This window comes from Pipistrellus kuhlii, unplaced genomic scaffold (genome assembly GCF_014108245.1).
Source record: "Pipistrellus kuhlii isolate mPipKuh1 unplaced genomic scaffold, mPipKuh1.p scaffold_m20_p_2, whole genome shotgun sequence".
Classification (NCBI taxonomy): Eukaryota; Metazoa; Chordata; class Mammalia; order Chiroptera; family Vespertilionidae; genus Pipistrellus; species Pipistrellus kuhlii.
In genome coordinates this window covers 111871098-111895093 of record NW_023425515.1, presented here as the reverse complement: position 1 = coordinate 111895093, position 23996 = coordinate 111871098, and the positions used below count along the sequence as shown (strand labels likewise).

At 42.8% G+C, this 23996-nt stretch overlaps 1 pseudogene; it reads left to right on the top strand.

Annotated features, from left to right (window-relative positions):
• Positions 1-424: 424 nt before the first annotated feature.
• On the top strand, positions 425-661 carry LOC118722519 (annotated as a pseudogene).
• The last annotated feature ends 23335 nt before the right edge of the window (positions 662-23996 follow it).

Here is a 23996-nt window from a genome sequence, read left to right as displayed (position 1 = left end):
AAACATTGATCAGCTGCCTCCTGCACACTCCCTACTGGGGATGTGCCTGCAACCAAGGTACATGCCCTTGACCGGAATTGAACCTGGGACCTTTCAGTCCGCAAGCCGACGCTCTATCCACTGAGCCAAATCAGTTTAGGCAAACCATAGTTATTTGAGGTTTTCTGAAATAAAGATGAGCACATTCATAACTTATATGCCGTGAAAAATACACACATGCATGCACACATGAAAGAACAGCACTGAAATGAAGGACATGGAGTCTCCAGTTATATTGTTTTGCTTCAAATTCCAGTTCTACTAATTGCTGGCTACGTGTCCTTGGACAAATTTCTTAACCCCTCTGCACCTCAGTTTCCAAACTTATAATAATAGTAACAACTGGCTCTGCCATTGAGATGAATGCATTTGCTGCTCCTTCACCATGACGTACCACAAGACTTTCAGGATCAAGAGGTTCCTGGCCAAAAAACCAAAGCAGAATTGGCCCATTCCCCAATGAATTTGGATGAAAACTGGTAATGAAATCAGGTACAACTTGAAGAGCAGACATTGGAGAACCAAACAGGGTCTATGAGGAATCACACATGAGATTTATGCTGTATCCAGGTTGCCTGCACTTTTAAATGATTGAAAATATCAACTGTCTGAACAGTTGAGGCATTTTAATTGGAAAATTACTGGACTAATGATTTTGCTCTGTTGATTTTTTTCTCCTGAAGTAGTAGGTTGGTTCAGTAATAAGTAAATAAAAAATTGTAGCAACTGGGTAACTTTCCTTTGTTTTTGGAGAGGATTAAAGGAGAGAATAAACTTAAGAACATGGAACAGTGCTTAGTTCACATGTTTGCTTGCTTGTGCTTTGCCTCTCCATACACTGAGGCAGCTATAGAGTTGTACTATTGCGCCCTCCCTTACTTACTTGTTTATTTGATGACTTCTATTAATGCCCTAAATAGAAATGAAATCAGCATCAGAACAGTCAAAATGTAGTTTATACACACCTACTCAAGACTTTTCTTAATCTGCTTTGAGGAATGAGATTACAGAGTGAGTTGCATATAAAAGTGGGTCGTTGGGATTTGCTGTGTGTTCTCAATCTCCTTCATTGTTATGGTTATTAATTTTTAGATTGTATACAAATGTAGGGTTCATCATGACTAACAGTAATTGGTGCCTGGAGAAAGAGCTTACTTCTTTGTGAGGGGTTGTCTCCTTGAGTTTCTTAAGAAACCTAAGTTTGAACACCATTTATTCTCTCGTTTATTTATTCTTGGGAATACAGGGTCAAATAAGGAGGGATCCACAACCTTCAGATGCCCCCAGCTCCAAGAGAAGGCAGACATCTTCCTGTGGCTCTTCCATACCTCTTCTTATGTCTGGCCCTATAGGCCGTGGGTGTCAGAAGGTGAGTAAGAGTTTTCCAGGAAGAAAAGGCGGGGCAGCATTTCTGGGAATTTCACCCCCAGAGGCGCTTGCACATGTATGCGAAGATATACATATAGTTATTCATGGCAGCATCTCTTGTGGTGACAGAGGTTTGGAACCCACGTGTCTATCTATAGAGGGCTGGGTAATCCAGGGATGTGCCAAAGTGGAATGCTATACAGCTGAAGAGAGAAAGGGGATGAAGTCTGCTAACTGATAGGACAAGCTTTTAGGAATGTATTGTTAAACAAACAAACAAACAAACAAACAAAAAACAAGGAGCAGTGAGTATATATAGTTGGCTGTGTTATGTGTAAGAAGATGGGTCAGGGAGATAGTGTATATATCCATATTTACTTGCATTTGCAGGAAAGATAAACAGAAACTATGAAAATGATCATCTTCAGTAGGCTGTGGAGTGAGGAGTGGGAAAGGAAAAGACCCATCAGGGTAGGAGCAGACATCTCCTCTTTCCTTAGTTTCCTGAACCAGGCATCATTCCATCTCTCTTCAAGAAAGCAAAAAGGTATGACTGGCTGACCAAAGAGAAATTATACATTTAACTTAAAATACATAGCTCTGGATAAAATTACACACCAATGTAAATCTACATGCATCCATACATAAGAATGTATATAAGCTTATACTTATACATCACACAGAGACCTACACAAAATACACCATAGATATGTCATATTTCACATATTAAATAAGGTCTATGTGAGTGAGTTTTCTAGAATAGTAGTTTTCAAAAATTTTAGCTTGTATATCTCCTAAAGGAATTTTGAACCCCCCAACATTTATAATTCAACATATAACATTTTTTTCATAAATGTAAATAGTTGTCAAGTATGTAAATTTTGGCATATTGTAAAATGTTGACATTTAAAAATATGACTTTAAAATATGGGCCCAATGAAATTTAAATGCTCTAATTATTTGACACTTATTTGAAATTACATGAACAGTTATTGGCATTCAGACATTTTCATCTTCTCTTTTTTTTCTTGAATTCCTATTTCTATTCTATTTCTCCACAAATTTTTGCCTTATATATTTTTATTGATATTTTTAGAGAAAGAGGAAGGGGAGAGAGAGAGAGAGAGAGAGAGAGAGAGAGAGAGAGAGAGAGAGAGAGAGAGAGAGAGGTGAGAGAGGTGAGAGAGAGAAATGTGAGAGAGAAATATAGATTAGTTGCCTCTTGCATGCACCCTAACCAGGGAACAAATCTACAACTAAGCATGTGTCCTGATTGGGAATCAAACCAACAATATTTTGGTGCAGGGTACAATGCTCAACCAATTGAGCCACATTGGCCAGAGACTAATGTAATTTATATTTATGCTTGAAAGTTTTGATTGGTTTCATAATTATCTCTATCAAATCTGTGTGTATAAATTGCAATGTTATTTTTATTTTATTTCCTGTGACAAGTTGTTAAATGTTTAAATTTTTTTCCCCTCTCCCCATTCTGGTTTGATTGAGTCTGCAGTTGTCTGAGTGGTTCTTTAATTCTAGAAGGACTCAGCTGATTAGGGTAGGCTGGCTCACCTGTCTGTAGCCAGCCATTTGGTTAACCAGGATGCATTGTGTCTGCTGCACGGGGTTTCTCACTCTGCTGTGGGCTAGCCAGAGCTTCTTCAAGGGCAGGGTCCCATAAGGGTGAGTGTGACCAAGCAAAGTCTCTTGTGCACAGAGTTTCAAGACTAACTCATTGTCACTTCTGTCACATACCATTGGCCATAGCAAGCTATAAGGCTAGCCCAGACACAGAGTTTAGGGAAATAGACTCATCTCTTGATGTAAGTAAGGAACTTCAAAGTTAGGGAACTATTTTGTTAGATTTATACAAATATTTCAGTTTTTGGGTTGCTAATATTAATGTTAGCGACATTTGTGTTGTTTTAATTTCAAATCCCACTTGTTCATTGATGTCATATAGGACTTTTGTATATTTATGTTGTATCCTGCAACCTTGCTATAATTACTTATTTGTGAGGAGATTTTTGCTTGTTTTGTTGGTGCTTTTTGTTAATTCTTATGGATTTTTAGACATATTTTATTTATTCCTTCCTAATCTGGACACTTTTTATTTCATTTTCTTGCCTTGTTGAATTAGCGAAGTCTTCTAGTATGATGTTGAAAAGGAGTGGAGAGGGGACATCCTTCCTCTGTACCTAATCTTAGAGGAAAAGCTTCAAGTTTCACACCATTAAGAATGATGTTACCTGTAGAATTTTTTGTAGATATTGTTTATCAAGTTAAAGAAATTCTCTATTCCTAGTTTACTGAGAGTTTTTATCATGATCGTCAAGTGTGTATTCTGTATCTATTGATATGACCTTATGATTTTTCTTTTTTACTCTGTTGATGATTACATGAATTTATTTTCAAATGTTGAACCAGCCTTGCATACCTGGAAGTGTAATTTTTTTGTACATCACTGGATTTGATTTGCTAATATTTTGTTGAGGATTTTTGCATCTATGTTCATGAGAGATATTGGTCTCCAGTTTTCTTATAATGTCCTTTTTTTGTATTAGGTTAATGCTGCCCTTAATCATAATAAAATTGATAAAAAATACATTATAAACTATTTATTAAATGACACACCAAACCTGAAAGTAACTACATGAAACTTTAATCTCAGGTCTTTATCTATTGTATCTTGAAATATTTAGAAATTGTTTAAAGCATTTCAGTTACAGTTAAAATTACCAGAGTGATCAAAACTATAAAACTCCAATAGCTATATGGCTTTAGCTATTTGGGTATACTTTTCTTCTCAACTAATGACACCTTCTGTTGATGAACTTTAAAAATAACTGCAAAGAATTTCTTATATTTAAATATGTAAGGAAAATTATTTTTTATATTAAATAACTTTTACAGACATTCTCTGATTTGCTGTCATTGGACTAACCTCAAGCACAGTGATTTTTCTCTTTCTCCCCACCCCTTCCCTGTTATTCTCTCTCTTTCTTTGATAGAGGTGAAAAAAAGGATAAGGTGATTTTTTTTAATGAAGCTATATTTATTCCCATTTCCTCAATGTACCATTTAACTGAATTCATATATGCTGACACCGACCAAATATCCAGTGTGAGTAATGGGCTTTCCTATAACAAGTAAATGTAGAAACCAGGGGAATCCCAAAAGCCCTGTGAGTTGACAGGACCTTGTATTACTCATCATAGGAAGCTTCCCTTTTCTTGGCTGGCCTGGCGTTTTCCCACCACAGTACAATGAGCCATGGTGAGACGTAGGAGGGTATGCCTTTCTTTTCTAAAGTGGGAGGAAGGCTACTGCAGCCACCTTCAGCATCCCCTCTGTCCAACCTCTTTAAAAAAGAGCGTACATGGAAAATAAAAATCTAGAAGTTGCCAGCACTGGTTTGGCTCATGGATAGAGCGTCGGCCTGAGGACTGAAAGGTCCCAGGTTCGATTACGGGCAAGGGCATGTACCTTGGTTGCGGGCACATCCCCAGTGGGGGGTATGCAAGAGGCAGCTGATCGATGATTCTCTTTCATCAATGTTTCTAACTCTCTATCCCTCTCTCTTCCTCTCTGTGAAAAATCAATAAAAAATATTTTTTTAAAAATCTAGAAGTTGATTCTCTTAAGGCCCTCCAAGCTGTACCCCCTGAAAGTCTTTGTGTACACCAAAGCTAGAGGGTGGTCGGTAAGTTAGGAGACCTTCCAAGTTATCAGAGGAAAGAAGGACTGTGCAGAGGGCAGAGAGAGAACATCATTCATCCTGTCCTGGGAATGCATGTGGAGAACTCGGGACAGCTTCTCCCAGCCACTCTGAGAAAGTTCTTTCGAATTGTATACTGAGGGGCCAGAGAAACTGCTTTCCTAAGGAGATTGTAAGCATTCTGAGTGCAGTTGTATATTCTTTTTTTAATATTCCCAGAGAGCCTATGATTGTGCTGTACTTATGGTAGACCTGCACAAACACACAGCAAGCGTCATGAAAGACACGAAGAGGCCTCTAGAATTCTTCAGTTCATTCCCTCAGGCATCTAGTGAAATGAATTTCAAAGTTTCAAAGACAGTGGAGGTATGTATGGGAGGGGGGGCAATGTTAAAATATGTACACAGATAATAATTTAATAAAAAAATTAAAAAAAATAAATAAATTCAAAAAAAAAGTTTCAAAGACAGTGGAGAATTCATCTAAATTTTAAAAAGTAAGAGGATGATTCCCATAATATCACTATTGACCCATTTCAGAATCTAATGGCCTAGAGAGCACAAGAAATGTTTCCTTAGATGTAACTTAATTACCTACTTGCTTTCCATCATGGACTGAGGATAGCTGGTCTCATCCCATGACATTAATCTTTATACTTCAATTACATCTTCATCCCACCTTCTCTTCCTTGGGCTGGGAAATCTGAGTTCCTTTTATGTCTCAGAGGTGTAGCAAGCATATTTTGGAAGATGTGCTCATTTGCTTCTCTTATGTTGAGCTAGAGAGAATTTAAGTCTAAAAGGACAAAGAATGTTATAGTTACTTTCCTAACTCATGAAAATCTGTGATGTTCATGGGAAGTGCTCTGCATTTGCTCTTTCTTAATCTCCTCTCCCTCTCAGAGTGCCTGCTGTTAACTCTGACACCAGTTCCTCCTCAGTTACCGATGCTCCTGTTGGTGACTGGCCTCTGGGCCGCCCAAGCTGGCCACTGGGCTGCCCAAATAAAGACCACACTCCCCAACCTCCCTTGCAGCTAGCTGATTGTGGCAAAAAGACATAAACAGCAGTGTTGCCTGGAAGCTATGTAAAGTTCCAGCAAAGAGTGCTGCACGTGGTTTTTGACTGCTCTTTGCCTCTCCCACTTACTGTTCTTTCAGTTTTCTATTGCTGTGGACCAGTACTCTCCAATTGGTGGCTAAAATTACTATGATTTATTATTTTTTGTGATTCTATGGGTTGGCAACCTGGTGGTTTCTTCTGCTGGTCTCACCGACGTCCAGCTAGGCCAAAGGATCTAAGATGACCTTGTTGCCATGTCTTGTAGCTGGGCTCCTCAGTTCTCTATGAGGTGTCTCATTCTCCCATAGGCAATTGGGTTTTAAGGTGATCTCAGGGTTTCAATAGGGACAGAGAGGAAGCTTCAAGACCCTGTAAGGCCTAACCTCTGAGATTCATGCCATATAACTTCTGCCTAAAGGTATTGGTCAATTTGGATTCAAGGATGAAGAAATGGACTCCATGTCTTGATAGGAGGAGAGGCAGTGTCCTTGATATGCAGAGGTGTGTAGACACAGGAAATGTGATTCACTGGGGACCATGTTAGAAATAACTTATCTCATTTGGCTGGAATGTGGATATGATGTCTATAACTCAGCCATCTTGGTCAAGGTATGCAGACCACGTGCTGAGATTGGAGCCTTGAGATGGGAAGATCCTGAGTCCCTGCCAATTTTGTGAAGACTCTTTATAAGCCATCGACTATCTACCCCACAGTGGTTTTATGGGAGAGATGGATAAACTATATTGTTTGAGCCACTGTCATTTTGGATTTTCTGTCACTTGAAGCCAAATCTTTAAATACTCTCTAATGCAAAACCTCTCTTAAATCTCTAGCTCTACGTACCAGCCTAGGTTACCACTACTTGGAGTTTTCTGTAGTTTCAGGGTTGGAGAGGAAGGGAAAACCTAACATTTTGGAGATGCCACCATGATATTTTGATGTAATTTCTGGTCCCACTTGACAAGCCTGGAGAAAATAAACAAGAGAGGCAGGCAGGAGGAATGCTACCAGGAAATATTAAGAATTGTCAGGAGCCTGAAACATCGCCTGATTCTCAGTTGATTAACGTCATTTCAATGACTAGCCCAGGGAGATCCCAGGCACCAAAGTGGCAGGTCCAGGAACATTCCAGGCGAGCTGTGAAAGCCAGCCCTGACCATGCATTGACTTGTGGATCAGAGTTTCATTTGAATGTGGTCAGAAGTGGGTCTGCTCCTTGATATAATGATAAGCTATGTATCTCAGATTCCATCTGGAAACCATTCTTAGATTTACATTATGAAGAGATGATTTTGAGTTGGGTCTCTTTTAGCTCATCTGTTTTGCATGTGTGCAAGGGTGGGTTTTAGAGATGAACAACAGCTTTTCTCCTCCCCATTTTTTTTCCTGAGTTTTATGGTTTGGTTTGGGCTTTATTTATAACATGTCACATGTAAAATATAGCAGGCGCTATCCAGGGGCCACGTAGCATCATATCAGTTTACATATTCCCCACTCATAATTAGTTTAGGCTGTTTTAAGTTTTCATTTTTCCCCCTATAATGATATAGTAGACGCAAAGTGTTAACTAAAAACAGAAATATTCCCCTCTACCTTCGTCCTACCCTTCAACCACCCCCTTTTACGCCACCTCCCTTTTCCCCTCCCTCCCATCAATCCAAGGTTCATTCACCACCAGTGAAAAACAGATTGATCTGGAGCTCCAGCCACTCTTAAAGACCAAAGGACCTCGGACCCTTATCTCTATCTCTCTCCTCCTAACAGTGACACAAAAACAAGCCTGGACAGACAGAAGGCATCTTCCGACTTCTAAAAAAGTTTCATGGACCCAGCTGATTCTTGCTGTGATCTTGCTTTATTATTCATTGCTGAGTTTAAAGACCTCACTATTAGGGACCAAGAATTTCTGAGACCTCCAACAGTTCATGGTCTTTTGGTCACTCATACTCTGTCATGGACTTCAGATGCCGCATCTTGCAGATATTTTAATTGCCTTTAGCTCTCTATAAAGGACACACTGGCAAGGCCACATATGGGAAAACCATGACATATGACAGAATTGTAGTCTACTTTAAAAAGGAAATATGCCCTGATTCCTGTTTCTCAGTGGTTAGAGCATCAACCCACATACTAAAGGGTCAAGGTTCAATTCCCGGTCAAGGACATGTAGCTGGGTTGTGCTCTCTCTTCTTCTGCCACGCCCATGATACAAATGTTGGTAGCTTAAAGTTGTCCCAGAAGTTCCCTACACTATCCTCATTTTTTGGATTCTTTATTCTTTTTGCTATTTTGATTTGGTGTTTTTTTCTTCCTTATATTTCAAATTGTTGATTTGATTCTCAGTGTCATTTACTTTGCTATTGATTCCCTGTGAATTACTCTACATTCCAGTAATTCTTCCTTATTCTTTTTAGTGGTTTACATGCCCCTTTTTAATGCTATTGAAGTTTTCATTCTTCTCCTAAATTCATTGAGCAACCTTTATGACCAGTGTTTTGAACTCTGCATCTAGTAGATTGCTTGTCTTCATTTTAAGATCCTTTTCTGAAGTTTGTTATGTTCTTTCATTTGGGACATGTTTCTTTGTCTCCTCATTTTGGCAGCTTCCCTGTGTTTATTTCTATGTATTAGATAGAGCTGCTACATCGCCTGGGCTTGTTAGAGTGGCCTAATGTAGTAGGTGTCTTGTAGGGTTGTAACACAGCTTCCCTGTTCAACTGAGCTGGGTACTCCAGGTAATCCTGCCCCTCCCACCCCAGAATGTTGTATACACCCTCCTATTGTAGTTGACTAAAAATGTTTGGAATTGTTATTCTTGACTGTTGTTGGCATGTCAATGGGAGGGATTTACCCCAAGGCCAATTGGCTGCAAGAACTGGTTGTAACCACCATATGAAACCAGCTTTGCAGAGGCCCACCCCACAGAGTAGGACTTATTTCAGCGAGACTCTTGTGTCCACTGAGTCCACACCTTGAATGTTTCACTTGTGAAGGTGGTCGGGTGGTGCTTTGATGTGGTCTGTCTAAAGCTGTCCACCAGGTACTCTGGCTCTGGGGCCTCCCAGCTGGTGCAGGTCAAGGTCAGCCGTTGCCTGTGTTTTGCCCAGAGCTACTTGACATGAGTTATGAAGAGATCTGCAGATGGCTGCTATCTGTGTTGGGCAAGTGAGGCCAAACTTTGAATCAAGGTTGACTTCTGCTAGTGTTGGGCCTGGGGCCACTTAGCTAAAGGTATAGGATTCTCTGAGGCTAGATGCTGCTTATTTGAGAGATTTTAGCAAAGTCTAAAGTATAGGCCATTTGTGGAAAAACCACTGAAACCAGCTTGGGTGGACCTTAAATTGGTGGGGTAGGGTCTCAAGGAATTACCAGGGCAGGGCAAATAGTGGGAGCCAGATTGATCGAGTCTCAGATATGGCAGGCTCTGTGGAGAGAGGGCTCATTAAGGGAACAATGGCTTCTGCCGGCATTGCTATCTGAGAGAAAGCTGCCTTACAGCTCTTACACTCATGCTGGATAATTTAGTTCCTACCCATTTGTCCCTGGTGCCTTTTGAGCTGCTACACCAGCACTGGAGCTCTGAGGAAGTGAGTCTAAATAAGCCTTTAAGCTGAACAGTCTAGGACTCCAGCAGTCCTCAGTCTCAGCCATAATCCCTGCTGGTTTTTATAGCCAGAAGTTATGGGAACTTACCTTCCTGGCACTAGAATCCTGAGTTTAGTTGTATTTTTTGGTGTAAGTGCAACATCTGGAAGCCAAGACATTCTGACTTTGCCTTCAGATGCTAAAATATTAAGGTACTCATTTAAGATCAGCCTATCAACTAATTTTTTCTTTTCAAAGATAAAAGTCACTAACTTGGCAGTAGATATGCACATATTTAGAATTTACTGCCATACCATAATTAATTATATTTAAACAATATATGCTGCATATTGATTAGCCATAAACATATTTTCCATAAATAGAGTTAATTAGTATAACTTTTCTATAGTCAAATCTTATCTTTAGTTATTATTTTCTTTTTTACTTGGAGGTATAACATTGTCAACTTCTGAGTTCTTTGATACCCTTTCTGTTAAACCATCACAACACCATTTCACTTCAACCTGGTAGATAGTCCTATATTTTAGAGGATAGGTAAGTGCACTTCACTGGGAGAGCAGAAACTTGGATATAAACAAACATATGTTTAAGTTCTGGTTCATCTGGGCTTAGAGTTGTATAATCTCAAAGAAGTTATTTAATTCCTGTACCCACTGACATTGCTGAATAACAAACTATCCCAAAGCTTACTGGTTTGAAACAAACAAACATGTATTATACTCATGATTCTGATTGTATTTTTTTTTTTAAATTTCTTTTTCTTTGTCTTTGTCTTCTGGTCTTGCCTTGGCTTACTTAAGTTATTTCATTCAAAAACCAAACTACAGCCTTGGTTTTTCTCCATGTGATCTTGCTATGAAGGCAGCTTGGGCCTTAGGGTAGCCTTAGGGTTCCAAGAGGGAGAAAGCAGAAGCTGCGCAGATTCAAAGGGGGAGAAATTGACCCCCATCTCTTGATGGGAGAAGCTGCAGGCACATCAGGGATGAGAGGCATTTTTGCAGCCATATTTTCAGGCAACCTACCATACCCACCCTGAATCTTAATTTCTCCATTTGTAAAAAAGGGAAAATGCCCATGATGTTAGGTTATTGTGAAAACTCAATGAAATAATATATATGAAACTGCTAAATGAGCCAGAAAGATGAAATAGCTGCTCGATAAATGGCATTCATTCTTCTTCCCCCTTCCTTGGCTCTGCAAAAATATGCCCACCTACCAAGCACCTATCATGTGTAATTTCTTCTCTGCTCCCTATGAACTTACATGTTTGAAACTTTGTTGAGGTCTCAGGTGTCTAATGATTGGGATGGATAATAAAAGATTTGAGTATTAAATCTAGAGATTAAGGACATGCTTTGGAATGTCGGAAAATGGGGCAGATATTAGGATGGTACAGAGGAAGAGATCAATAATAGGGTTTAGGCCGGGACCGGTTTGGCTCAATGGATAGAGCGTCGGCTTGGGGACTGAAGGGTCCCGGGTTCGATTCTGGTCAAGGGCATGTACCTTGGTTGTGGGCATATCCTCAGTAGAGGGTGTGCAAGAGGCAGCTGATAGATGATTCTCTCTCATCAATGTTTCTAACTCTCTATCTCTCTCCCTTCTTCTCTGTACAAAATCAATAAAATATATTAAAAAAAAAAAGAATAGGGTTTAGGAACAGGGTGTGGAGAAGTGTATGACAGAAAGGGCAAGCAGAATGGTGCCCAAGCTCTCTAACCCACAAGTCACACAGAGCTCCTCCCTCAGCGGGAGCTCCTGTGTGACCCTGGGAGCACTACTCCACCACTCTCTTCGAATATTGGTAATGAGGTGGAGCTTATATTTCTTCTGGTCACTTTTTTTTGGTCAGATTTATTGAGATATAATTCACATAATACAAAATTCAGTGATTTAAAGTATACAATTCAATCATTTTAACATATTCTCACAGTTGTACAGCCATCACAATTCATTTTAGAATATTTTTATCATGTCCCTCCCCTCAAACCCCATGTGCATTAGCAGTCCCTACCTTCCCCTTAATTACTTTCCCAACCATTAATTACTTTCTGTCTCTAGATTTGCCTGTTCTGGACATTTCATATAAATGAAATCATACAATCATACAAGATGTGCTCTAATTCTTATCATACAATATGTGACTTGTTCTTTCCATTTAACAGTGTTTTCAAGGTTCATCCATGTTGTAGTATGTATTATAAGCACTTCATTCCTTTTTTTTTGCCAAATAGTCCATTATATGAATATAGTACACTTTATTTCTCTGTTCATCAGTGGATAGACATTGAATTTTTCCACTTTTTGGCCATTATGAATAAAATTGCTACGGACATTTGTATATGTTTTTATGCGGACGCAAGTTTTCATTTATTTTGGACAGACCTAGGAGTTGAATTGTTGAATCTTATATGTTTAAAGGAATAGCCAGACTGATTTCTAAAGCAACTGCACCATTTCATATTCCTACCAGCAACATATGAGGGTTGTGATTTTTCCACATCTCCTCCAACACGGGGCATTATGTCTTTTTGATAGTAGTCATGTTAGTACTTCTGGTTAGTTCTTGCTCCATTAAAAAAAACACACAAAACTCTGCTCAGCTCTTCACCTTACATGTTACCTCCTGTGTCCCTTCAGTCTTTTCTCTTTCCATCAGCCTCACAGGGTCCTTTTTCTTGCTTCAAAAAAAGTTAATGTAGTGGAGTTTGACAGGTGATATGGGGCTGACAGTGGGGGTGGGTTGGGAGAGGAATCACTGCACAGCACATGAAACAACTTATGAGCAACTGTTAGTTTCTTTAGAGCTCCTCAGCCTTTGGAGGTGTGAGGACTTTCCCACCAGCCCAGTGTCTTCTTTAGGAGCCATGGCCTCCTGCCCTGTGCTAGTTCCCTCTTCCTCTCCATTGCCATTCATTTCTGGGCTATCACCCACACTCTAGGGCAGGCGTCCTCAAACTTTTTAAAGTGGGGGCCAGGTCACGGTCCCTCAGAGAGCTGGAGGGCCGGACTATATGAACTACTAATTCCTACTGTAACACCTCGGCTGCGCTCACTGCCCAAAAAACCTGGTGGGCCGGATCAGACTCCTCTGCGGGCTGCATGTGGCCCGCGGGCCGTAGTTTGAAGACGCCTGCTAGGGTTTAAAATTGTTCTCATCTATCACAATTTAAGTCCAACAGTTTAACTTCCAAATCTCCCCCCCCCCACCTACACCAGCCTTGCCCTGGAACAATCTGACCACAACTAATACCCCATACGTTGCTAAACTGCATAGTTTCTCTGAGAGAGATTTGCCTCTGGATTTTTTCCCCTTAAAAAAAAAAAATCCTACACAATTGCAAAAACAAAAATAAAAAAATCCCACAAAACAAAAACAAAACAAAAGCAAACAAAAGCCCCACAACTGACTCAAATCCCACTATTAACAATGTTATAGGATGAAGAAAAAAAGTTTCTCTCACCTCATCCCACTCTATCCCCTAACAGCAGCCATGCATAATCATCTGTGGGCATTTTCTAGAATATACATGTGCACAGCATAAGTCATGCTAGACATGATCTGCAACTGGGACCCTGAAAGAGGTATCCAGGAATCAAGGGTGTGGAAGTAAGTATGGCCTTGCCATTCCTCTGTTGACTCACAAGGGGATTTGTGCTTCCTTTCCCTGCAATTGTAGGCTCCCTACAGGGTTGGAGGGCCCAGTGATGCTAGGGAAACTTTAAGTTGTGGCTGCACCAGGACATCTTGGACAGTGCATGACAAGAGCCACCACCCTGACAGGGGTTAGTGACCCTGAGCAGTGCAGGAAGAAGGGCTCCTTTTACACATTTGAGTGAAATGCAGGGGATCCCCTTGGGCACCTCTTATTACCTTCTGCCCCACAGGAACCATGAAAAGGCTCCCCAGCAACCCTAGACTGAGAGTAGATCAGTGCCCTCCAGGAGTGAGGTTTGAGTATCATGCCCAGGTAAGCCATCAAGTTCTACTGAGATGAGAGATTTAAGTAAAGGGAAATCAGATTGGATAGTGGAGGAGGGAGGGGATGGATCTGAATTTGACCTGAGTTCAACTGTATCTATGGGGACTTGGTCCCACTAACTTCCTTCTGGAGTTTCCTCTGAAGAAGAGAGAGGCCTGGGGGCCATGAAATGTCTGCTACCTGAAACTGTGGGGAGAAGCAAATATGTGGCATGTTGTGATTGAATTGTGTTTCACCCAAAACTCATATAATGAGTTTCAACCCCAGTACCTTAGAATGTGACTGTATTTAGAGATAGGGCCTTTACAGAGGTAATTAAGATGAGGTAATTGGGGGGGGGGGCTTAATTCAATAGGACTGGTGTCCTAATAAGACATGAGATTAGGACAGAACACACAGGGAGGAAGGCCATGTCAGGGCACAGGGAGAAGCTGGCCATCTACAAGCCAAGGAGAGCAGCCTCAGAGGAACCAACTCTTCCAGCATTTTGATCTCTGACTTCCAGCCTCCAGACCTGTGAGACAATATACAATATTTCTGTTGTTTAAACCATTCGGTGGTATTTGATGCATCAACCTGAGCAAATGAATACATGGCAGAAATGGTGGCCCATGGATCCCCCCCAAAATGCCTGCCACATCTCCGACCCCAGAGGGTGTGACTGCCCTTCCCCTGCTCGATAGCTCTGTGACCTACCCCGGAGCTCTGGGAGGCCTGTTTCCCACAGGCAGGAGGGCGGCTTTGGCTGGAGGGTTCTCTGTCAGCTTGTCCCACGTGCCCTCCCCAAGCCTCGTTCCAGACAGTGTCAGGCCTGCCTTGTGGTCTGCCTGCTGATTCCCAGCCTCCTCTGGTTCCCATTCCATTTTATTACTTCCAAATGTTTACCCTAGAAATGGCTCTTGTACACACAATCCTTACTTAGTGTCTGCTTATTAGAATATATGTGCTATTAAGTTTGAGCTCCCTCTCTCTCCATCCATTTCCAAGTGAAGAAATTGAGGCCCACATTCAAGAACCCTATCTGAGCCACATCTTTTAGCCTATTTGCACCTGCCATGTGTCAGCACTTTTGTAGGTAGGTTCTGTTTGTTCATACTGTATTTCATAATTCATATTGTGATAAAGGTATCTTTTAATTTTTCTTTGAGAATTTCCTTTTAGATAACACCTTCATATCCCCCTTCCTGGGTTCATTATCTCCTGCTCACTCATTACTATCTAACCTCCTATAATATTTTGCTTATTTTTCTTTCTTATTATTGCCTGACACACAACTGCTGTATGAATAAGTAAATCACCTCAAACTTTACTATCCCCATTGCTTCCAAAGTTGGACAGCAGAAGTCTGTTAACATTTCTGCCAACTTGACATCTATCTTGCTGCATCTTTGTGCTTGTGAACTTGTCTGTAATCTTTTCTTCATTGAAAGTCCCATGAGGGCAGCTTAGAAGCAGGGAGTGAGTGAGTGAGTGAGTGAGTGAGCTGTACTCCTCCGTCCGTCCATCCTCTGTTTGGGTGGGTGGGTGGGACTAGGAAAGTCTTGTGCTCCTAATAGCTCATCTGGGAGAGATGGTAACAGCTGTTCAGATGGGAAGAGTTTGGATTGTTTTTAGTGATTGAGGCAGCAGGTAATCAAGGCTGAGTTCAAAGTACAATGTAATGAGTGTAAGTCAGAACCAGGTAGGACACATGGCTGCAGTGGGGCACTCATGTAGCTCAGCCGATCAGAATATAGTGAAAGAAAGAAAGACAAAGGGAGAGAGGGAGAGGGGTCCCGGAAGGCCTCACCAGCACAGCCCCGCCCAGGGGAACAGCACATGAAGCCTAGTTGGTGACTTAAACAGCACGGCCTTGTGCTGACGGAGCAGACCTGCCTGGAGGTTGGGAGCTGGGAGTGAGGCAAAGCTGGAAGGGAGGAGGCCAGTTCATGCTCAGGGAACTCTCAGGCTTCTCAAGGAGCCCTGCTCAGACTTGTGGCCTCAGGTGCCTCAGTAAGAGGGGGAGCCCCAGCTGAAGATGACATTGGTGAGACAGCTGGGGCAGAGGCCAGCACTGACCAGGACTGGACCCTGTCAGCTTGCCACAGGCAGGTGCCATAGATGAGACCAAGCACCCTTGAATTGTGGGTGTGAGTGAGCCCAGGCTGGGGCTGGGGGAATCCCTTCCCAAATATGTCCCCCTCCTCTCAGATAAAGGAGTAGGCTGGTTTAGCGCCTGATGGAGTTCAGGCCTCTGTTCTGAGCATTACTGAGTAACTTGGTTCTGGCTGGATGTGGGTGTTTGGTGACACATTTACTTTTGAAGTAAAAGTGTGACAAGTGTGAAGTACTGCTTTCAGTGAGCTCACACAGGACCAAGGCTATGTGGACATTCCCACCAAATTAAACCCATATACCTTCTCCAATGCTTAAAAAAAGGCTTACTTTCAGCCGAAACTGGTTTGGCTCAGTGAATAGAGTGTCAGTCTGCAGACTGAAAGGTCCCAGGTTCGATTCCCATCAAGGGCATGTACATTGGTTATGGGCACATCCCCAGTAGGGTGTGTGCGTGAGGCAGCTGGATGATGTTTCTAGCTCTCCATCCCTCTCCCTTCTTCTCTGTGAAAAATCAATAAAATATATATTTTTAAAAAGGCTTACTTTCAGAGTTCAAAAAATTTCATGTTAGTGTTTAAATTATATTTTCAAATAGGATGCTTTACATGGCATAAAAGTAAATTAGAAATACCTCTCTCCCTCCCTCCCTCCCTCCCTCTCTCCCTCCCTCCCTCCCTCCCTCCCTCCCTCCCTCCTTCCCTCCCTTCCTTCCCTTCTTCCTTCATTGTATTGAGTACCTGCTAGGTAGGGTGTCCAGAGAGATGTAAAGCCAGTGGTCTGCCTTCAAAGAAGAAACTATTAAAAGAGCAACCAAATGAAAGAACTTGTCAAATATTCTTAGAGCTGTCAAGTGCTTGGTTAGATCTACCAAGCACAATCCCACAGAGTCTCAGCGCTTGAACTGGGGTGTGCTGTGATGGTAACACACACACTGGATTCTGAGGCTTTGCCATAGAGTGCATAATATCTCATTAATAGCCGAAACTGGTTTGGCTCAGTGGTAGAGCGTTGGTCTGTGGACTGAAGGGTCCCAGGTTCGATTCCGGTCAAGGGCATGTACATTGGTTGTGGGCACATTCCCCGATAGGGGGTGTGCAGGAGGCAGCTGGTCGATGTTTCCCTCTCATCAATGTTTCTAGTTCTCTATCCCTCTCCCTTTCCTCTCTGTAAAAAATAAATAAAATATATTAAAAAAATCTCATTAATAATCTTAAATATGATTATATTCTCACATGATAATATTTTTGTTATACTGGGCTAAATTAATTATATTACTAAATGAATTTCATTTGTTTGTTTCTATTTTATTTTAATGTGGCTACTAGAAACTTTAGAATCACTTAGATATATTATACTTTTATTGGGTGGGTTAGCCCCTCAGAGTCTTTTTCTTCTCTTATAATACTTTCTGTGGAAACATGAAGATATAAACTTTTTGTATATTTAATATAGGTATAATATATATTTTATATACCTATACAAAGGGAGCCTTGTATAGCCATGTAAAGCTGGGATTCCCTCCCCCATCCCCAAGGGCAAAAGATTAGATAACAATAGGATATATACACTGAGTGGCCAGATTATTATGATCTCTGAATGTATAATAATCTGGCCACTCAGAGAGAGAGAGAGAGAGAGAGAGAGAGAGAGAGAGAGAGGGGCCTGGTGCATGAATTCATTCATGGGTGGGGTCCAGCCAGCCTGGCCAGGGGAAGAGGAGATGGGTAGTTGAATGGCCTGCCTTCTGGTCGAACTCCTGGTTGAGGGGACAATTTCATATTAGCCTTTTATTATATAGGACATACACTGAGTGGCCAGATTATTATGCTCTCAGAGATCATAATAATCTGGCCACTCAGTACATATAAGGGAATTGAGGTCATGAGGGGAGGATGGAGAGGTGGGGAGAGAAAGGGGGAGGGACAGTGGGTGGGTGTAGAAAGGCCCTGCATGACACCAGGAAATATGAGTTTTAGTGTTCCTTCTGCCACTTAGAGGAAGAGCTGAGAAAGAGCACCTCTTGTTAAAAATGCAGTGTCTGCAACATGAAGGCTTGGGGACTGAATGAGCTCCAAGCCCTGGAAGTGCAGGGCAGATGAGAGCATTTTCATTCTACTTTTACAAGAAAAACTAGAGGCCTGGTGCATGAAAATTTGTGCACTCAGGGGTATCCCTCAGCCTGGCCTACACCTTCTCACAGTCTGGGACCCCTTGGGTAGGGTCCCTAGGCTTGGCCTGAGATCAGGGCCTGTTGGGGCTTTCCTTCCCAGGCTGCAGGCAGCTGGCCCCGCCCCAGCTGCTGCCACTGCTTGCCATCTGTGCAGCGCTGCCCCCCTCCCCTGCCACCAGTGGCCTCCCTCTGTAGGTACAGGCTGGGGTGCAATGGCTTGGCTGGCCTGGGCCTCCCTCTTTCTTTGCTGGGGGGCAGGGCCAACCCTGGGAGGGGCTGTCTGCCTACCTGATCATCCCCAACTGCTTGTCTGCCTACCTGATCACCCCTAACTACTCTGCCTGCCTGCCTGCCTGATTGCCCCTAACTGCTTGCTTGGGGTCAGGGCCAGCCTGGCAAGGGGCTGTGATCTCTGGTCTCTGGTCATTTTGGTCATGACACCTCTGGCCTTTTATTATATAGGATAGAATTCCCTGAATACAGTGTTCCTAAACTCCTTGGGACAAGTAGCTCACCAGGTTTAGGACAGGTATTAAAAAGTAAAACTAAGACAAACCCACTAGAGCTTGTTATTGTAGCCAAGAACCCCACAAGGCTGACCAGGAACAGGCATCACTGCCAATCAGTCCTGGCGTCTCCCCCAGGAGCCTGGGGTGAAATAGACCTGCGGGGTGCTTAAGCAACATGATTAGCAGGAGCACACCGGATTATGTTTATGTGTGTCTGGAGGATTCCTAAGCTGAGTGTTAGGACAACCTAGGGAAAAAATAGGTTCTCTCTTACTTAAGTCTCATTTTGGAGACATTATCCACAGTATTATTTAACTGCATTAGATGGTCATTTGGGTCTGATTTGAGATCTACAGAAATGAGAAAGGCAACACTAGGGATGTGAATGTAAGCTACTGCTTTCATTCTGAATATCATTCAAGCGTTTTTCTCTCCAGAAGAGTTTGCGTTAGTATCTCCCCCAGTGCTGGTGTGTGTGTGTGTGTGTGTGTGTGTGTGTGTGTGTGTGTGTAGAATTTAAGCCAGATTGTTGCTTTTTCTTGAGTGGCACTGGCTATAAAATCTTAAAGTATTTTCATTTTCAATTCATTCCATGCAGTAATTTCATTTTCACCCTGCATACCATCCAGCAAGAAGGATTTTGGTCACCGTGTCTTCCTGCCCAGCACTGAAAGGCCGCTCACACTGAACCATTCCAGGTCTCCCTGTTTCTGTTCCCACATATCTCCTGTTTTGCTTGTGCAGCAGTATAGTCATTTCAGTTAATTCATGATACGTGCTTGTCTATTACACTTCATAAGTAAAAAGCAGATAAAGGGTTTACTGTATATTTTGAGAACACTGCTCAGGGCCCTGGATGCAGTGAGGTGGGTCAACACCAGAAATGAAAGAGACTTAAAATTAAAAAAAAAAAAAAAAAAAAAAAATGATTTCAGAGAGAAAGGGAGAGGGAATCAGAGACAGAAACATCAATGATGAGAGAGATACATTGATTGGTTGCCTCCTGCACTCCTCACACTGGGGATGGAGCCCGCAATCCAGGCATGTGTCCGGACTGGGAATTGAACCGTGACCTCCTGGCTCGTAGGTCCATGCTCAACCACTGAGCCACCCAGGCTGGGAGAGAGACATTTTTTAATCTGGGGAAATTCTAACCTTAAATGGAGACATTTTAGGTAAACACAAAGCAGAGAGGGACCCGTGGGCGCTTTCTGTCTTCTTTTGCCACAGCTACTTTTAATCCGCATTCGTCCAGAAACCAAGGCACTCCTGAGACCCCCGAAGCCAGGAGCAGCTGCATGTCCGCCCTTCCTATTGTGGTGAATATTTGGAGGTTTGGGGTATTTATTTCTTGACATTTTCTCTAGTTACCAACTCATAATAGGTCCTAGTCATCCCGTGGACATTTCCTCCCTGGCATTTCTCTTAGTCCATGCTCTGGAGTTGGTGGCCGGGTGCAAGTCTCACTGGTGAGCTATGAGAGCTGGTCAAGTTCTCCCCTCTTTCTCAGCCTCATCTGTTAGATAAGCAAAATAAAGGCGCCAGCTCACAGGGCAAGGGGAGGATTAGAGAGATTAGTCACATAATGCCCTCAGCCCTGAGTCTGGCGCTCAGTAACTCGTGGCTATATTTATTCTGTCTCCCCTGCCAACCTAGTCCTGGCTGCACGTAGAGCAGGGCGCCCTCCAAGACTGCTCGGCGAGCCTCAGCAGCCCCTGGAGCCTGGGAGAAAGACACACTTTCAACCGCGCCCCAGAGCTCCGCAGTCCGGACAGAGCTGGCCATCCTTGCGGACTGGCTTCCTGGGGGCCTTGCCTGTGCAGCCAATCTGAGAGGCACCTCTCTGGAGAGCCAGGGGTGTGATTCTGTACCCTGCCACCTTGCCCTCCTGCCCTGCCCCACCTCACTCGCTGTAGGTGTGGGAAGAAGCTGAGGTGGGTTCTGGGAAAGGGCTGTTGACTCAGTACTTCCGGATGGATAGCAAAGGGTGTGGAGGGTGTTGGCCCATCCCCGCCTCAAGACCAGCCAGCAGAGAGGGGGACGGAAAGACACCTCTGAGTATGCTCTTCAGGAAGCTGGGACAATTAGGCAGGCCTGCTGGGGGAGGCAGCTCAGCTCCCGAGGCAGATTTGCCAGCCAGGTGCCCCTGGAGGCTCTGTCCAGCTGGGTCAGCATCTTTCCTCCCTCTCCCTCCTTCCCATCCGCCCTGGGGGAGAGTGCTCAGCAGAGTCCAGTTGCTGTGCCTGGGTCCCCTCTAGCCTCTCTGGATGGTATTCCTGCACCCCAACCCCCCACCCCAGCCAACCTCAGCCCTTGGCAACACCCATTTGTGTTTTAGTTTTATTTGCATATTTGTCTCATCTGGGAAGTTGTAAGGTCCCTCCAGCCAGATTTTATTCATCCCTCAATCACTATATACCAGGCTTTCTCTGGGAGCGGGAGGTACAGCTGAGAACAAAAAGCACAGCCAGCCAGCACCCCCAGTCCAGGCGATATCATCCAACAAGATCCCCAGGGTTTCCTTGCTCTGTCCATTCCTCACACATTTTGCACTTAAAAGCACAAATCACTTCACCTCCCTGCTTAACATCCTCTAATGGCTTCTGTCACGTTTCAAAAAGAGTCTGTGCTCCTTTCCAGGCCTCTGAGGCTCATCCGAAGAGCCTTAGGCAGCTCTCTGCTCTCACCTTCTCCCCACTCTCCCTCCACCTCCAAAGTTCCTGCTGCAAACTTTCCCCCTTCCTCTTCCTGGAATGTTCTTCCCCAGGCTCACAGGGCTTACTCCTTCCTTCTCATCATCTGAGCACTCCGTGTTTGTGAACCCACTCACCTCATGATGCAACTTTCCCATTCTGGTTTCATTTTCTTCATAGAATTTATCATTGCCTATTCTATTACTATTTAGTGCATGGGCATATTTTACTTGTTTCTCTCACTTTCCTCTAGAAATTCCCTGGAGTTAGAAATTTAACTGGCCCATTCATTATTCTGTCCCTGTGTAGTGCCTAGCCTCTGGCTAATACCTAAGAAGAACTCAATAAATATTTTTAAGTGAATGAATCAATGGACAAATGATTAGATTTGGAGTTTATAGAATCATTAGATTCTGAGTTTGGTGTCAATCTTTTCCCCCTTCCTCCCTCGGAAGAGGGAGAGGCTTTGGAAGTGTCCAGCAGGCTGCACATGTAGTTCCCAATCCTGAAGGTTCATTAGGTTGTCCTCTGGTGAACCCCGATGATGCTTGCTGGCCCCCACAGAAGTCCTTCAGGATGTCAGTTACAAATAGCTTTAAGGGAAATTTGCTATTGACTATTATTAGCTTGAGCATAATAAACATTCACTGGTGTTTTTCTTATGGTACAGATGCTACTTTAAGGGGTTTTGAAATATTCTTTAGAATCCAGACAGAAACACATCATGGGTTTGTCTCAGGTTATTTGTCAGAACGTACCAAGTCTGGGCAGGTGAGTTTTCCAGAAAAACAAACCATGAACCACTTAATCCTAAAATGAAAATGCAATTATGAAAATCTTTGATAGAAGGCTTTCTCGTGGAGCAAAACCTTAATCTGCACCTACATTGCATGTTAACTCTCCTAGGGTATGGCCTATAGAGAGAGGAAGGGTCTCTGTCTAAAGTTAGAACCAGGAAAATAGTTCCCAAGACTTATGTCATAGGTCTTTCTCTTTCCCTTTTCCTCTTTCTTTCTTCCTCCTTTCCTTACTTGTAATATGGAAATTTAAAAAGTTCATTCTCAGATTGTTGCTTTAGGGTCTCCAAGGAAAAGTAAAGAAAATTCACTCCTACTAGCAGAGTCTGTGTCTGATGGATGTTCACTTGAACCATCAGATACCTGCAGACCTGCAGGACATCCCCTTGGGAGGGGCCAACAAGGAACTGACTTCCCTGCTCCCAACCCAGCACTGTTCTTCCTGATTTTTTAAGAACTTTTTATGCATGAGCAATATAAACCAGATTTTTACAGCATATCATTTTAACACGTTGTCAAATAACAACACATCCAAGGAAGCAAGGAGATAGAATTGGTAGATCATTAGGCAGAGACCGGTTTGGCTCAATGGATAGAGTGTCAGCTTGGGGACTGAGGGGTCCTGGGTTTGATTCTGGTCAAGGGCATGTACCTTGGTTGCTGGCCTCTCTGTACAAAATCAATATATATATATATATATATATATATATATATAAAGAATTGGTAGATCATTGGAAGAGTGTTTCATTGGCCTAGCAAAGAAACAACTTCCTTTGCCATTTGAGAAGTTTACAAAAGAATTCTTCATATTTACTCAAGTTGTCCTGCATGCCTCATGAGGACATCTTCAGGAGAAGACTATCAGCGATAATTCTTTCAGTTGCAAGTGACAAGAAACCTGATCTGAACAGGCTTAAGCAACAAACAGAACATGCTGGCCAATGTACCCAAGCAGTACAGGGAAGATGTGGGGGCGGGCCGGGGTGGCCTCAGGTAAGCCTATATTCAAGCCTCAAATCATACAACCCAGGCCCAGCTGTCTCTTTTTCTCAAGTCTGCCTTCTACACAGTAAGCTTCCCCTTTGCAAGATGGTTGCCAACAGGTCTCAAGGTAAGGAGCTTCTGGGTTCAAATACAGAAGGAAAAAGAGATCTTTGGCTTAGAACTCCCAGGCAAAGTCTCACTGCATCTCATAGTCTTTGATTGGACCAAGAGCTTGTCCCTGAACCAATCATATGGCCAGTGTTGTTTGATATGCTAATTGGCTTAGACCCAAATCATGTGATCTACTCAGGAGCCAGTTAATTCTACACAAATTAGAATTGGGCCGAGAATGGGGGACTGGATAATTTGGGGAGTACCTGGAAACAGTTACCAGGAAAAAAGGAGGAGCAGCTGGACAGTCAAAGCAGCATATCTTTGCTACCCTCTAGTTGCATTTTCATAGACAAGAGGCACAAAGAGCAGGTGGTGGAACATATATAATTTCTATGGAATCTTACAAATATGACTATTCTTTGGGAGCAGGTTTAGCCAGAAGTAAAAGTTTCCCAATTAGCATATCATTTGATTCACTGGGCATTTGGATTCAATAAGTTTTGGGTGGGACCCTTTGAGTATGACAAATCTGATAAATCTGATTGTTTTAAAGATAACCCCCAGTGATTTAGAAGATCAAATGGAGCTATACAACCCCTCTCCCCACATCTCTGTTCTTAGTGCCAACTAAGGGTAAAGTAGGACAGTTTGTGTCTGAATGTGTCCCTGTTGTCTCAGGGCCAAGCCCAGACCTCCCAGCCCCCTAAGTCTGGACTCATGCCACCTTGCCATTTCAGTTCTTACCCGTATTTTCCGGCCTATAAGATGACTTTTGAAACGAAAAAAAGTCAACCGAAAATCGGGAGCAAAAGATCAAAATTGCACAAAAATTACCTGCAGATCTTGACCGCAAAGT